Genomic DNA, 16,938 nt, shown 5'->3' on the forward strand with positions numbered 1-16,938 from the left:
CAGAAGATAAAGGTAGCTTCTTAAGACCAAAAATTACACTTTTTATTTATAAAGTGAAGCAGCAGAGACTTCAATTCTCGATCCCCCCAAAACAGCAAAGTTGGAGCCGTTAAGAACTATTTATCAAAGTGCTTAGAACAGAACATTACATTAATAGTTGAGTGCAGCAAACTTAATATCGTGTTCTACCCATATATCTCAAATTACTTCCCACGTTAATTCTGTGTGTCTGTAAGATCCCCTCACCAAGTGGCTGTCTGCAGATGGAGCTCAGGCTGCTCGCCCGGGGCTACGAGCACGGACACGGCAAAACCCGGCCAAGAGCCAACGGCCACTGCCGAGCTTCCCAGGGATGCCGAAACTCGCTCCTGAGCACTACCGAGCCGTTTCACCTCCATGCTCCCTATTGCTCCCTCTTTGCACAGTCACGTCAACCCATGAAAGCCCCGAGCTGCTGCGGGGCACACGTGAGGGAGCAAGGTAGGAAGGAGAGGGGAGATCCCCCAGCTCCGCCGCTCGGGGCCGGGCCGTGAGCGCCTCAGGCGCGGTCACACCGCGCTGTCCGCAGAGGCCGCACCGTCACCGCCCCGCTGGGCAGCGCAGGGGTGATGGTGATGATGATGGTGATGATGATGGCGATGATGATGGTGATGATGATGGTGGTGATGATGGTGATGATGCGGCCGTTCCGGACGCGCGGAGCAGTGACGCGGCTCCCGGCGGCGGGCGCAGGACAGCGTGCCACCCGCACTCGCGGCCAGGCAGCGGTTCCTGCTGGGGGAGCGTCCCGGAGCCGCCCCTGGCGAGCCCCGGCCCCTTCCGCCGGACCTACCGCCCGCCGCGTTCTCCTCCGGCTCGGCGGCCGCCCGCGCCGGCCACCCCCGGGCAGGTGCGGGCTCCGCCGGGCCGGGCCGGGCCGGGCCGAGCCGCTGCCCCGCCTCGGGCGCTGGGCGGGGGCGCGGGGCTGCCGCTGCCCGAGCTCTCCGGGCCGGCCGCGGGGCCCGAGCCGGGTGCGATCGGTGTCCGGCTGCTGCCGGAGCCCCGCGGCGGCCCCGAGTCCCTGCTGCGAACTGTGCGGGGAGCGCTGCGGCGGCGCAGGCACCGAGCTGCCAAACCTCCGAAGCGGAGCGCGGTTTTGCCGGCGAGTCGCAGGTTGTCAGCGCCGTTAAGCGTCTGTGACCCGATCCTTAACAGGGTTACGCATTACCGAGCTCAAACAGATGTCCTGAAAACTGAAACCGCCGGTTAGGAAGCAGCAATCTTGTTCATTAGCTTCCATGATAGTCAAATCGTCCATAAACCCGGTGTTTAATGGCCAGCCAATGAATAATCAATGTCTCACTTTTCATCCGAGTGTGAAAGTGAGAATAATCTAATACGCCGCGCCCCCATAGCGCACTAGGCCCTGGGTTCCGTTTCTATTCAGGGCTGATTTATAACCCAATGGAAACCTGATGTAAACATATGATCAATGAGTCCCATCATTGCTAATAATAACCCCCAACCGGCACACTCCCTCATCTCCAAAGCCATCCCTTTAGGCTATTAGTTTCGTCCAGCTAATCCTCTCCACTATTCCTGCCTGCTGCTTTTACCTTGGCCATTCATTCAGTCCGGCAGACTCAGAAGTAATTTTATACGCAGCAGAGAGCGGGTGGAATTGATTTTTCGCTCAGTGCTCAGTTCCCATCTGAATAATTATCAATTTTACTGCCTCATAAAGGGAAGAGTCAAAATTTCAAATCAATTCAAAAGAGCTTCTGAGACTATAGAAACTGTGCCTGAGAATAAAGGTCAAAGTTGTCAGTGACCTCGGGAGATGATGTCAGATATTAGTACCCTGAATAGTTGACATCGAAAGCACTCAATATGATACAACCAGTGCTAATGCAAATCATATTTATGCTGACTGCTGGAGACCAGCCATTAATATTTAAAAGAGTATGTGAAAGCCTGCATTCAAAATAAATATAACTTATTCCGCAGAAACTGAAGTTAATAAAGACAGATTGCTGCCTAGTCATATGCTGTAAAGTGAAAGATTACTGAGTATTAACAGACAAAGTATTACATCAGGATTACCACGGATGGAGGGGAGCCCAGAGCCCAGCCTGCTGCTCTGCCCCTTCCATCACTGCACGTGAGGTGCAGTGTGGAACAACACAACAGCCCCAAAATCTGACTGCTGCTTCCACGAAACCCCTGTCAGACATGTAAAACATAAGAACCTGTAATATGACAAGGGAATCATCCTATTCTGGTAATGATGTCAATAATAAACATCATTAATATTCTCAGAATGCAGTGCCAGGATTATATTAGCTGCCATTAGTTCCTTTTCACCTTCAATTAGAGCAGCAAGTAAATGCCAACAGCAACCGGTGACTGTATGGCAGGCTTTTTACAAATGACACCCACCTAGCAGGGAAACACAAATTACCACACTCACCATTTGCATTTAATTAATTTCTGGTTTTTTTAAAAGCCTCCTGACCTGTGAAACACACCTCCTTAAATGGCAGCTCTGCGACTGCATTAGATTCCTGTAAATAAGCGTTTTCAATTAGTTTAACCAGAATTTAAGGGCATGTGGCATGGAGCAAACGTGGAGATCTGTAGCTGTGGACATCTTGGTCTCTCTGTACTGCACTTGGGCTGTGAAAACCTGAGGGAGCTGAGAAGGGGCAATCTCTCCGAGGCACTACAGAGGCCACTTCTTTTTCATACGCATGAGATTTAATTTCTATTGTATTTACCTTTAATAGAAAAGGATACACTGAGTCATCTACTGCAAAATAAAATATTCAAACTTGACAACATACAGTCAAGTACAGAGCCTACACTGTTCAGTATGACAAAAAAATATCTTCAATCCTTGGTTGTCATGAGAACACAGCTGAAGCTATGCAGAATTGCATCCCAGCATGGGGAGATTTGTTCTATCACTAAATAGCCACTGCTACCTGGTGTTAAGTACCCCAAAACCCAGGAGAATTCAGAAATATAGTAATGCCCTATAGAAAAGACTGTGAATTCACCTGCTGTAGAACTTCTGGGTTCTGTTGTGTGATCTCTGTCCATCCTGTGAAATGTCTCTACCTCTGAGAGTTCTTCTTGTCTTCTTTAGCTAGGTGCCTGAAGAAGCAGGTGACAATGTAGTCTAAAGGAGCAAAACAGCTGGAAGAGACAACTGTATCTGCGTAAAAATTAAACAGTTTTGTAATAGTTTCCATTAAAAATAACTAATAATGACACTTCACAGTACTGTGAGAGCTCAAAGTTTAATCTGTTTGACATTAGGCTAGGTGATAAATCACCCAGTCTGATTTTGACACAGGGGCTGAGCAGCTTTGAAGACTGCTTTTACTCAAGTCCCTTTGCTGTTGGGGAACTGGTTATTCATGTTATACCATGTCATGGTATATCTCTGCTAAGGATCCTGTAACTGCAGCCAGCCTCATTCCCCCCTGTATGAACATCAAGGTCCCTCTGGGAAGCGCAGGATGAGGGCTGACATTTTACTGGTATTCAGTTTCACATTCAAAAGACTGCAGATGCCTGGAAACTGAAATTCTGGTTTGATCTGCCTTCTGAGAAGGCAAGATTAAACCCAACAGAGCTGTTGTCCAGGCTTTCCTGGAGAAGGGTTTCCCAGTGTTTCTCTGCCCCAAGGAGGTTCCAATCCATGTCAGCTGCCAAACACTGCACGAGGGCCATTAAAGGCAGTAAAAAGGTCATCACAAACAGCCAGTTAGTCTCTTCACTCACTAACTAGTAATTAAAGCGATATTAAAGGTATTAAAGGGTATTAAATACTTTAAAAACAGTGTCCTGGCCTGTGGTTCTCATGCATGCTTCCCTTGCCTTGCTCTGGCAAACAGTGGGGCTCCTTCCCCTGCCCAGCTGCCACCTCCTTGACCTGGCACCCAAGGAACTCTGTGGGCACCTGGGCACAGCCCCCTGCCCTACCTCCATCTCCCACCCCGTACCCACTCATTTCACACCTGCCAACTCCAGCCCAACACAGCCCCTGCAGTTCCTTGTGCAGGCAGCAGCTGACCCTGATGGGTGCCAAGCTTAGCCCTAACTGACATCCTCTGCAATTCCAAACATCCAGGGGTCTGGAGTGTTGAGGGCTCCATCCTGCTACGACTGGCTTCAGCAAGAGCTTCTCTAGGCCTTTTATAGTTCACAGTATTTATTTTAGATGGGCCACTGGAGTAAGGGATGTGGGGGTAGCAAAAGGAATTAAACTGTTAAAATGCTCATTCTAAGGGAAAAGGGATTAGAAGGAACCAATTAAATGTACCTTGAATTCTTTAAACTATGCTAATTTGGAGGCCTGCCAGCCTTGCAGTGTTCATTTAAACACATCTCTCTAGATACTGGGGTATTTTGATCTGTGTCTATTTAACTCCTTGAGCTCTGCGCTGACACTATTAACCCTTCACCATCTAAATCCTAACAGCATCTTGCTAAGGGTGTTTTGGAGGAAAAACTAAAGGGACAGCTACAGCCAGAGAAGAGGTGGTCTCCTAAGGCTTGACCTTCCAAAGCAGCCAGCTTGCTCAGCAGCAGGAGCTGGGAGTGACCTAACAGCTCACAAAAATGAGCTGGAGCCTCCCAACTCTGTCTCCACGGGACCCATGAGCTTCTGAGGGCTGAATTCAATGGGGCAAGAGAGCAGGACATTGCTGCAACAGAGCTGAGTTCAAAACTGCCAATGTTGCCAAAGCCAAGGTCGCAGAACCTGGCACTGTTGTATTCCCAACCCAAACAGTCCTGCATATGAACTAGAAATGCAATTCATGGTGGAATTGAATCACCATCAATAACAACAAGTGAGAGATTTGAAAACACTTATTTCACAGGAGGGCTCTGCTGTATTTACTAACCAGTGCTTAACTCTATTTTTTTAAATTGAATAATAAAAAGTAAATCACTACCATCAGTTTACAAAACAGCAGTAGCTCTAAACATGTTGATACTGCACAAGCAGGTATCTTACACTCGACAGTAAGTGATTTTAGCAGGACAGCAGACAGGTCTATGCTATCAGTTGCTCACGAGAATCTGATATGAGTGTTAAGAGCTACTTATACTTGCCCATAACTATATATCAAATACGCTTCTCTATGCTCATTTTTCCTTTTGATTGCAGACAGGGAGTGTCAAGCAGACTCTCTTGAATGACTCTTTTGGGCATGTGGAACCCTGTGCTTTGTAGAACAGTGTTCTCACTAAATCTTAGTGACACAAGCCAACCAAATAAATAGAACTGACAGGAGCAACAAGGAGCTACCAGCTCTATGCTGTGGACAGCTAAATAGGTGAGAAGACAGAATAAGGATAGAATTATAAAGGAAACTGAGAAAAATCTTAGTATAATCAGGAAAAATGCAGTCAAACCACGTTCTCACTTCTGATCCACTCAGCTCCATCCCCTGTGTAGGAATCACTTGGATCACGAAGCAAGCAGGACATGGTTACACAAACACCACCCCCAGCTCTAGGCGTGTCAGCAGGGAGCAGCAGCACTTCAGCAGTTTTGTCAGGCAAATGGAGCCCTCTGCACGTCCCTGGTGGGGGCCAGGTGGGGCAGAGGACACGGGTGGCAACTGTGGCACCAGTCCCTTGGGTTCCTCCTTCACTAGCAGTGGTTTATTTCAGGTCTGGGGGCTTACCTGCACTTCCCTGTTATCTGTGTGGTTTTGCCTCATGTATGAAGTTCCAATCAGGCAGCAGCTCACTCAGCTGCAAGGTGAGCACGTATCTTAGAATGGGTTATATTGTTTTAGAAGAGACAACAAGACCCCCAGAGGACCTGACGATGCTTTTTGGTCTCAGCAATATGACAACAACCTGCTGGAGGGAAATTGTTTTTCAGTAGTTTAATGTCATTGCTGAATCTCTGCAAATTAAAAGATTTTGGTTTGGTTTTCACATAAAGGCAAGGAGAGGGAGTTAAGTGGTATTTTCTTTGTCCATCAACTGCTTGTAGTTCAATACTGGCATTATTTGCCTTCGAGACTAAACCTGAAAAGTAAATGGATTTGGCAATTTAACATCTAAATTAGGCAGCAAGACAGAAAAAATGTTCTACTTTTTCCTCAATGAGCAGCTTCCTAAACTATTAATCATATGAGAATTAGAAAAGCTTTGCAGAGATTAGTGACAAAATGCCAGGCAGACTGCTTTAAGAGGCTCTGATCCACTGAGTCAGCTGTGAAGAAGCCAGGTAAACACTTTGGAAGGGAACTGCTGAAGTGTTTATCCTCCCAATAAAAGCTTGCAGGGGGGCTTCCATTACAGCTGATTTGCAGTGCCTTGGAAGGGATACATATTCCTTATAAAGTGAGGAATCAAGAAAGGTATTTACTTAGTAACAGAATGAGCCCTCAGGAAAAAGAATTTGGGGAATGTTTGTCCTACAGCTGACAGCAATGAGAGTCTCAAAGATTTCACATACATAAAGAGAATAGAGAAAAATGTCACATACTGTTTTCTGAGAAAGAGAAGTGATCTCCTGATATTTAATTTTTAAAATAAAAGCCAGCTATTTAATTTTTATAAACATTTCTGAAAATGACTTGTATGTTCTAATCAGTTTAAAACTCAATTCCCCCTCACATGGCTTATAGCCCTGAGCCCTGCTATTCTGAGATGTTCTTGTGGCACTGATACAATTCAGTGAAAAAGGCAATGCTTGGATCTATCACAAGGTTGTATGTGGCCAAATAACTCAGAGGAAATAAATTTATATTTCACTGTCTGATAATTGGTTATGTCCCAAATACCAACATTTTAAAAGGGATAAAACATTAAGAAAAATTACTTAGGAAAACACAGTGGCAGGTGAGACTCTTGAGATAATAAAAATCAAATCAACATTAAGAGCTATAAACTGTCCAGTAGTTCTTCTGGACATGCCATTACAGCAGTATGGAAAATAACATTTCTTTAACAAAAATGAGGAATTTAATGGATGACTTGAATAGCAATTCTTGATCTATATTATGGAAAAATGATCACCTTTTCACTGCAACATGGAAATTTAAAAAAAAAAAAAAAAAAAAAAAAAAAAAAAAAAAAAAAAAAAGCCTCTTTCAGCTGACTAATCATGGGAAACAAGCACAGGTGTGTGGACACAACCAAAACAGGTCTTGGGGAGCTAACATGAAAACAAGTGAATAAGACCAGGACCCTTAAGATGGAGGCAGAAGCCAAATGAGACCATCATCCATCCAACCTCCCATTAAAGCCAGGGTCAGCACCAGGCAGCTTCCTCAGGACTTCTTCCAGTATCTGGGAATATCTCCAAGGACGGAGACTCCACACACTGCTTTGGTCCTGTATGTTTGTATTTATTTTTGCTGCTTTAAGGACATTGAGGTGAACTGAAGGAGAGCATTGGATAAGCAAATCTAGGGCTCATGAAAAAGGGTGAGCTGTTAACATTTTTGGTTTTACTTCTCTCAAGAGAATATCAGGAATTCCACTGAATATGTTTTCTAAGGTATTCCTAAAAAATCAATAGTTTTTCCTAATTAAACTCCCACATGCCTAAACCACAAAAGTTTGAAGCTAAAACTGGAAAGATGTCATTTTCTTACTCCTCCTACCTGCCTTGAGTGAGAAATTCACACTTTTTGAGAGGGAAAAATAAACAGAGCACCTGAAAGCTGAAACTTATTTAGCTTTTACATTTTCTTCTCTTCCTTTTATGTTAATTAAATTTGCATTTCTAAGAGATACTTAGAGTAAACACTCGGTGTGGGCTCCTATTCCTCCCCCAAGAGCTCCCTGATCAATAAATATGGCTGGAGGTTTTAAACAGCTTCCCTGTCAGAAACTGCAGGGTGTTCCGAGGTGACTGGAATGTAACTGCATGATTTAGTTTTTCTTTCCCCAAATACTGTCTCCTTTTCCATATTCCAAATTACTTTAGATTAGCACTCCCCAGCCCAACCCCCAAATTATTGGACAGTGGTCTGGTTCAAAAGTATTAACTAAACAGTGCGAGTGAATTCAGTGAACTGCAATCAGATGCTGTGTTTGTATCACACTCCAGGTGTGCTTCTGTGGCTCTGATTCTCCCCTGAAGTGTTTTCTGGAAGTACTGAGTAACGGGTTTCTTTTTTCCATGGGCAGATACTTTACATTCCTCAAATCACATCACAGCTGTGCAGAACAAGCATTATTTACACAACAGCTATGCTGATCAAATAAAACAAAACCCCACAGATACCGGTATGCACATTAATATTTTTCTTCTGAATAATAAATACATGAGTTTTCAGTACGATTCCAGGAGAGGCACATTAATAAGTTTAACAATTCAGGCTTGTATAAAAACACTCTGTAAAAATCTACAGGTTTAAAAGAACTTCTCCAGTAACCAAAACAGTCACATTCTTTAGCTATTCAAAATCCAAGCACCTTCCAAATCCCAAACATCAAAATTCAGCATCTTCCTTTGTCCCTTATATTTTTTTTTCTTTTTTAAGATACCCATCAATGTGCTGTTTTGAAAACCTGAGCTATCTAAATACTTAAATTCTTTCTTTAGCCAAATGAAAGCAACTCCTACCTACTGCAGTGAGTCCTTCAGATACTGAGGTCAGAATGCAGATTAAGAGGTGACTTCTAAACTGATAATGAAACTCATATGATTCTGGGTCAGACACTCCAAAAATGAGTTTAAAGAGTGGCTTCATTTTGGATATTACTGAAAAAAAGGAGCACACATTCACAGAAAATACTGATACTACCATTGACTAATATTAACAACATTAACAGATGACAGAAGAATGATCTTACAGATTTGATGACATGATAAATTCTAAACTAGCCAATAGATCAGAATATTTTGAGAGACAAAATATTTTCTTATCTTCAGTAGATCTCAACTTTTCAAATTTCCCATTGGATATAATATGCTAGTAAGTTTAAAATATTAAGCTCAGGATATTCCAAACCCATTCCAGTGCTCTGCCATCTGCCACAGCTCCCAGTTCAGGAAGAGCAGGATGGTTCTGTCCAGGACTCCGGGCGTATCTTGCCTTCTGCAGGAAACCTCACCAAGATTTATCACAACCCAAAGCACCTCAGAGAGAGACTCTTCTTTGTGCCTAAGTGAGCTCGTTTAACAGGCTGTGTGGTGGCAAAGGTCCCTGCTTGAGCCCCCCAGCCTCATCCAGCCATCATCTTCCTCTTAAGGATTCTTGTTTAGGGAGTTCAGCGTTGGATATCTGGGGATGTGCCTGTTAGGCATGTTTGACTATACAGACAATACACTGACTTAACTGACAGCAATTTTCCACTTCCATGGACTTCCTTTATGTGACAAAAATAAACCTGGATGTTACCATCTCTAACCACTTCAGATTTGTCCCATCCTGAAAGACAAGGACAGCTCTGAACAGAAGTGTCACAAAGAAAAAGACACAGTTTGAATTCAGGCTGATATTATGCAGGATCTGCTGTTTTCCTGTGGAGAAGTGAGGACATGGTGTACTCTAATTTTAAAGTTTTCCAGTTTATGGGGAATACACAGTGCAGTGACAATTTACAGATTGAAACTAATTGCAGAGTAGCTGGATATATGAGGATGTTTTACAGTGCATGCAGGCAACAAAATGGGTTTGCAAGTATAGAAAGGGAAAAAAGATTGCATTTCTCTCCTTTACAAGCCCAGTGAGAGTTCTCAAAAAGCTCCTGTTTCACATGGCACTTCAGTCATACCTGTATTTCAGATGTCACTACATAAATAAATTCAAGTGAATTGAAAACTGTATTTGAGCTGTTCTAGATCCCTCTCATTATACCAATACAAAGCCAGTGGTGGTGTTATTTCATATTTCACATAAAAGTTCCCATAAAAGTTCCCAAGATGAGTAATTGCTTGCTAGCAGGTCACTGTGGAATACTGAAAGCAGCATTTTGACACAGGCCTGAAGTACATTGTCAAAGTGGTCGTCCCTGTTCAACTTGAAGACACCAAAGCTGACATAATTTCCACATAAGGCAGTTTTGAGTGGAGAGTAACAGATGGAAATGCCTTTGAGTTTCAGCAGATGAACCTGATCTTTTGACAAAGTCCCATGAGAGGGGATCTGATTACCTGCAGAAAGAAAGAAAGTAAGAAAGAAAAGAGTTTTAAGCAGCTGCAAATCTAAAATATTTTTATGGCACTATCTAAACTTATTTTTTGCCTCTATTTTCATTACTATTTTGAAGAAAAATGTAAAAGATGTAAAAGATCTCTTAAGTAAGCATGACTAGAACTTAAAAGCCGCTAAGCAATTAGTATGCAAAATTTAAACCCAAAGCTCTGAATTCCTGCCACTGATGTACAGCCCGACCATGACTGGGTCAATCAGCACAAATTCCTTAATCTGAACAGAGCTGCAACACATGGCTTTATAATTTCTCATGCCTCAGCAAAACCTGGTTTTGATCCATTACCAGAATAGTCTCTCCACACTTGCTGATGTATACACACCCTAAATGTATTCTCAGAAAGCAAACATGTCCTTTTCAAAAGCCTCTGTTTTACCAGTTACAGATGGGAATGACTTTTAAATTCAGCTCCATGTTTATAATGTAAAAATAACAGTGAGTGGTAAATATTTTTGTAGCTATTAACAAGCAGAAGTGACTTTTGGATCCATCGTGCAGCAGATCCCAGTGCAATCCTCTGTACAGATTCCTGTGCTAACAGGGTCTCATCACCAAGTTTTCTAAGTACCTTGTAACAATGTAATGTTCATCTTCACAGTGCCCTGGAGGGAGTTTTTCTTCATGACAGTTATTTTCAAACCTCAGGCAATTAATGTAAGTGAGCTAAAGCAGCGCAAGAGCGCAGCAAAGCTGAAGCTCTCACCCATCATGGAGCAGCCTGGCTCGAGCCTCTGATGTGACCTGGACAAGCCTGGCCTGCACAGAACCCAACCAACCTGGCTTTGTTACCACTCATAATTCTTGGCAATTTTAACTAGAGGATAGTACCACCAAGCTGGAGGTTTTTGAAAGGATTCCCATAAAGAACAGCACAACAGCCCACAATGAGACTCTTGGCTCCTCTGCTTTCCGTGCTGTCCTGGCTGTGATGGCAGCTTGGATCAAGGAGCACTGAGCAAACTGGAAATTACCTGCTCACAACCCAAACACTGCACACTGGGAGAGGGAGTTATGACAATGCAGTTGTGATTTTATAGGGGGCAATTAAAAACTGCCCTAAAACCTCACCTGAGATCGCACAGCTGGAGCATCATTTAACACATATTGGAGCTTCAGCTTAAACTGGGTCAGCCTCTGCACAGCTCTCCTTCCCACTCCAGCAAATTCCCACCTCCAAATCAGCTCCCTGCCTCCTTTCAGTTCTTTCCCTTAATGCTGCTGTACCAGCAATGACAAATTTACACCATACAATTAAAAGAATGAAAGGGAAAACCTTGTTTCCAAACACCTGATGCATCAAAATACCGCCCATCTAGTGTCACCTGATGTAGGCATAGAAAGGCATAAGTTAGTGTTTAAAACATTAATGTTGGTCACCACTTCTAGCAAGCACAAGGCAATTTATCCATCAGGGTGTAAAGGAAAAGCAGATGGGAAAAAAAAAAAAAAAAGAAAAAGAAAAAAAAAAGAAAAAAGATGGGAGCATGGTCAGGGATTGCTTAGAAAAAGTAACTGGGGTCTGTAAGAAGCTGGAATGTTTGGAAGGGAAGAGGAAAGCAAATATTTAGCTAGGAAAGATGGTCACAAAATCAAAATCAATCAAAATCAAAATCAAGATCAAGCCTTCTTAATTTAACAAAAAATAATTTAAAATGAGAATCCAGAATGGTTTTCACATTTGTAAATGGTCTCACAGCACGTCATATCCCAAATGCTACAGTCAGGAACTCAGTGTAACTGTAACCATTCCAGACTCTGCTGTTGCGTAGAAACTAACTCCAAATGGTGTTAAATTTCTGATATACTAAACAGGAGCAAAATCTAAAAGGTCTTTGAAAAGTAATACATAGCAGAAAAAGAAAAAAAGTCTTATAGTGTAACTGGATATTAATTTATTTTAATACTTTAACTAAGAAATTGCACTTACAAAAAATTGAACTCCATTTAGCTTCCCACAGTGAACTATTTAATGCATCCCAGACAGATCATCTTAATTAGAATTAATGTCTTTGATGAGTCCTGGTCTAGTTATTGAGAAGATCAGTGAACTTCAAATTCTGTGGGGGGAAAAAAAAAAAATTAAATACAAAATTCTGTCTGTGAGATCAAGTGGGAAGGCAGACACCAGTTTTGGAAGCCACTGTTGAACAGAAAAATTCTCAGGGTACAAACAAGACAGAAAGGTAAGTGTGCTGTAAATTAACCTGAGTTGCCCTTCTTCACTATTAAATTCTCTGCTGAAAATCTCAACTTCACTAACACAAATATATACCTGGCTTCAGAAATAAGCAAAGTTTTGGATACAGCAAAAGAAGAGCCTCGAGTTTGTAGCTGAGCTGTTGAAGCATGACATCCTGCAGCCACAGGTCCTTCAACCATTTGGTGTAAAAAGCAACAAAAGAGCTCAGTAATTTTCATTAAGGCAATTATGTACTTAATATGGAAATTACCTGCAAGCTGAGCTAAAAAATGGATGATGAGGAAAGAAGCCGAAAAACCCTAGGAATCCCTGAGACTGGGAACATGAATTCTAGGAGGTAGCCACCGCTGCTGATGTTCCAGCACTTTCATTACTCCAGAAAAACCTCTCCCTGTAATTAAAACCCGCTGATGGGCAGAAGGGACTGGGCACAGGAAGGGAACAGGGAAACAGGGGGCCATCCCTCCCCAGAGGTACTGAGGAGCCTGGGTGTCCTGTGAGAGTAAAAGCTGCTTTTTACAAGTGGACAGAGCCCAAGGAGAAGGGTTCTGTGCCCGTGGACCCATTTCCAAAGGGCCCGAGGGTGGGAGCAGCCGATTCCGAGAGCAGCTGCGGTGAGGGACCACTCCCGCCGCCAGCAGGGCACCAGCACAGAGCGGTGTTTTAGCATTTATTGAACAAAATATGAACCACAGTGCCAGGCCTGAGTAGGTAAAAAAAAAAAAAAAAATGATCTACTCGTAACATTTAGCAGGAGCTTCAGGGGAATATTTTTATACACAATGGATACTACTGAACATAAATTAATTTACAGAGGTACTTGGAATCGGGTCAAGAACAACTCCTCAGCTACTGAGAATATGCTTACATTTATAATCCCTGTAGTGGAAGACCAAAATACAATTTTATAAACTCCTATTGTTAAAAGAAACCATTTAAAGAAATTAAATTGACATTAAAGTGACCTTTGATGTGTTGAATTTAAAAATTGTGTTTGCAATTCATAGCTCCAATCAAAACAAAAACTCTGTAGAGACTAATCACTGAAGTCCCAGTGCTACTACTGTGTTAAAAATCAAATGAAAGAAATCCAACTTGCACCATTTTCTTCTTACTGTGGGAGAAATTGCATCTCACTACCTTAAAATACATTGACTTTTAAAATTGTTGAAAATTCCTTTAATCCCAATGTTGTGCCCTGCACTTGGCAGTAATGTCACTCACAAAAATTATGAACTCTCTGAGACTCAGGGGTGATACAAAATTTTGATAGGAACAGGAAAGTGGTTTTTAAAGATACCGGTGAAACTGCTGGAGAGGAAATAGGGGCTTGAATTTGGCTGCCAATTTAATGAGATAATTACTGAACGACTACTCAGTACAACCAAAGATGTTGGAACATAAAGGTGTCTGTGCAGAGGGAAGTTCCAAGGCAGCCAACAGCAGTCTGGACTGCTGGGGCTCCAGGGAGCATCCCCAGGCTCAGCACCTAAGGCCACGCCTAGAGGCACCCCCTGGTTCTAGATTTCAAACCAATAACTGCTTTGGATGATAATGATGCACCTGAATCATATTTTAACACGTCTGAATTAGATGAAGATATAAAAAGATTTCAGTGAGGCTAAGCGAAGCTTGTGAGAATGTATCATACTTATAGAGGAAAAAGTATTTCTTGCCTTTTCCCCTTTCCTATTTTTATTATTCACCACTGCCCATAAAGAAGGCTTTAGCGACACTTTCCAGGCATTCGGAATGCTGGGCAGTGCAAAGAAGTGCCCAGACAAAGAAGGAAAATGTGAATCATTAAGATGAGAGAGAGCTTCAAGAGGTGATTTTTTAAAAGCTTCCACAGCCACAAAATGTACTGTCAAATCAGCACAACGTGCATGTCCAGCACTGAGATAAATTTGCTGAAAGAAAGCGATTCTGCACCCTGAGTTCGAAATGCAGCACAATACACTGTGGAAGCCCCGCTCCAGGAGTGAGGAGGGCAGAGCAGAGCAGCCCAGCTCCAAGCAGCGAGCTCACCGCTGCCAGGCTCACTCCGGCTGAGAAATACCTGCTAGGCTGCGAGAATCTGTTTAACCAAAATTTGGAAGAAGACCCGTTATCTTATGAAGTTGACACTGAATGGATTACCACACTAAGTTTTGAAATACATGTTCTGGAAGCAATTTAAAGCTCATTAGAAATAATTGTGTCTGGCTACTGGAAAATGTGGTAAAATTTAATCCACATCCAAATGCTACCTGAGCTGTGAGCACAGGAAATTGTTTTGTGCTACTGTGGCTAACCTCCTCACTGACCCTGAGCAGTAACTGCTACAGCAGCTGAAAGCCAAAGCAAAATTAAAAACTTACATCAAAGTATATCATGACAGAATGTAGATAAATAAAAACAGCATATTGAAAATATTATTTTTATGTCAGCCTCTTCTAATGAAAGGGAAGAGGCTTACTAAAACGTGAAGAAACCGCAAAACAAAAAATGGGTGGTCCCTAGATACATTGAAATATCATTCTGTACCACTGGGAGTTCAAAAACACACGGTAAGGAGATCTGTGCATACAGAACTAAAAGTGAAATATATTGTGGATGAAGAACGGTGAACTACAGTATTCCAGCTCCTCTCAATTCTCTCCTCTCTGCTGTTTATTTGACATCACTCTCGCTCCCTCAGACCGGCTCCAGCCATAATGGACAAGATGCAGCAGCCCTTGCCAAGAAGCTGTGGAGCCCCAACAAGGATAATTGCCTGACTAAGTGCATCCCAGGCCAGGCTTCCCATCTTCTGAGCAGATCACATTTGCAAAGGCATCTCCGAGCTGTCTGCAGCACAGGATCAGTGATAAATGAGCAGCACTCCCCCAAGCACACAGCTGGATCTGTGCAGCACAACTCAGCACTCGCCGAGGTGCTCCTCTTCAAAACTACGGAGAAATTCATCTTTCAAATTTAGTCCCTGACAACTGAACATATTTGCATATCTTAAAAACAGGCATTTGTTGTTTTTTTGGTTTTTTTCTGCTTTGCAGTCAAACACATGAAATAACTCTATGCCAGTCTAGGGAAAAAGGAGTCTCTACTCCAGTCCAATATTAAAGATTTCAGCATCTTGACTTACAAGTTTTGTGTACATTCACCCTCCCCAAACACAGTTCTACCCATTTTTCCTCTCTTCTCTCTTCAGCCCAAGCTCAGACTTTACAGCTCATAGAGAAAAGAAGTGGAGGGATCATTCAGAAATAAATAGACATCACCAACTTGGGTTAAACTGAAGTTGGAAAGAAAGCAACACACTGGATGACCAATGCTTGTTTCAGAGAAATTTTCACAGTTATTTCTGGCACACAACAGTACAGGGCCCCCACAGAACAAAGCCATGTATAATTTTTAACTGATTTGCATCACCTGAAGAAGGCCATATGTGTGAAGTATCCTGTATTACCCAAAACTGCCTTGATTGGTGTAGTCCAGACTCAGGAAGAATGCACACGATGTTGACAATCACCACTGTGGGTGAGAAGAATCACCTGATACACCTCACTTCAGTCACTAATTCCTTGTCGAAGTGCAGACTGGACAGAGGCATATCTCAGACCACATTTTTATGTACCTCTAGGTTTACATAGCAAAAAAACTCCCAATTGACCTAGGACTTAACCAGAAATTATTGTGCTTCATTTGGTGCAAATGAAATCCCTGAAAACAATACTTTTGCATGCATTTTCTGTATATCATTGTATATGAAAGAGGAGGAAAATCCTGTTCTAAAACAAATTTAAATTTCACTTACCAATGGAAGCACAATACAATGGGGCCATATTTTTTTTTATTGTTTTATGTTCTGTTCTTCTCAGAAAAAGGAGCAGCCAGGCTGAGCTTTGCTGTTTGTAGAGAGGGACCAAGTCTTTCCCTACAGAGCCAGAGCCAGAAACTCTGAGTGTCAAGGGCATGGCAGGGAGGAGCGGGCAGAGGCCCCAGAGCTGGAAGACAGGTGCTCAGACAGGGGGTTGCCAGGGCTTCAGGTGGTGGGAAACAGAACTTCCTAGGTATGAGAGGAACCTGGGCAGAGTTTGTGGCAGTCCTCTCAGTCTGTGGATTAATTGAGCCAGACTGAAAGGAAGCGCCTTCCCACAGGTGTAGTGTGAGGAAAGAAAGAGATGCTTGCTTCTATTTCCCCTCTCTGCCTCATGCCATCACCTTGTGTTTTTCTCAGTTTAAAGAGGAAATGATTATCATATAAATTCCAGTCTAATCTATCCTGGGTTAAGATGTGTCTCTGATCAGCTCTGAGGAGCTCACCATAAGCTGCAGGCACATACAAGAGGTCTGGCTGACTTGGTAAGATAAATGAGCACATTCTGTCTGGTGTCATTTCCTGACATTTGCTGTGCATCTTCAATTTTTTTTCTAATACTTCAGTCATAAAATCATGCTGAGTGAGAGAATCTCAACTATTTTTGTGATTTTAAGTTACTTGAAAGAATGGTACAGAAGAAAACTTGAAAACTCAGAAGAAAACTTGAAAACTGATTGGAAGGCATGTACGAGTT

The 16,938-nt window shown here is 42.7% G+C and overlaps 1 long non-coding RNA gene across 6 annotated transcripts in view; it reads right to left on the bottom strand.

Annotated features, from left to right (window-relative positions):
- Positions 1–8,260: 8,260 nt before the first annotated feature.
- The window catches only part of LOC120759224 (uncharacterized), an 87,496-nt gene continuing 78,818 nt past the window's right edge, over positions 8,261–16,938 (bottom strand). For 5 of the 6 annotated variants that reach the window (XR_009208317.1, XR_005703134.2, XR_009208316.1 and 2 more), the window contains 2 exons: positions 12,110–12,239; positions 8,261–10,123 (listed from right to left, as the gene is read on the bottom strand). This is a non-coding gene — a long non-coding RNA (uncharacterized LOC120759224). The remainder of the gene's footprint in view (positions 10,124–12,109; positions 12,240–16,938) is intronic. The other variant, XR_005703135.2, reaches the window with a different exon arrangement.

Source organism: Hirundo rustica, chromosome 14 (assembly GCF_015227805.2).
Source record: "Hirundo rustica isolate bHirRus1 chromosome 14, bHirRus1.pri.v3, whole genome shotgun sequence".
Taxonomy (NCBI): domain Eukaryota; kingdom Metazoa; phylum Chordata; class Aves; order Passeriformes; family Hirundinidae; genus Hirundo; species Hirundo rustica.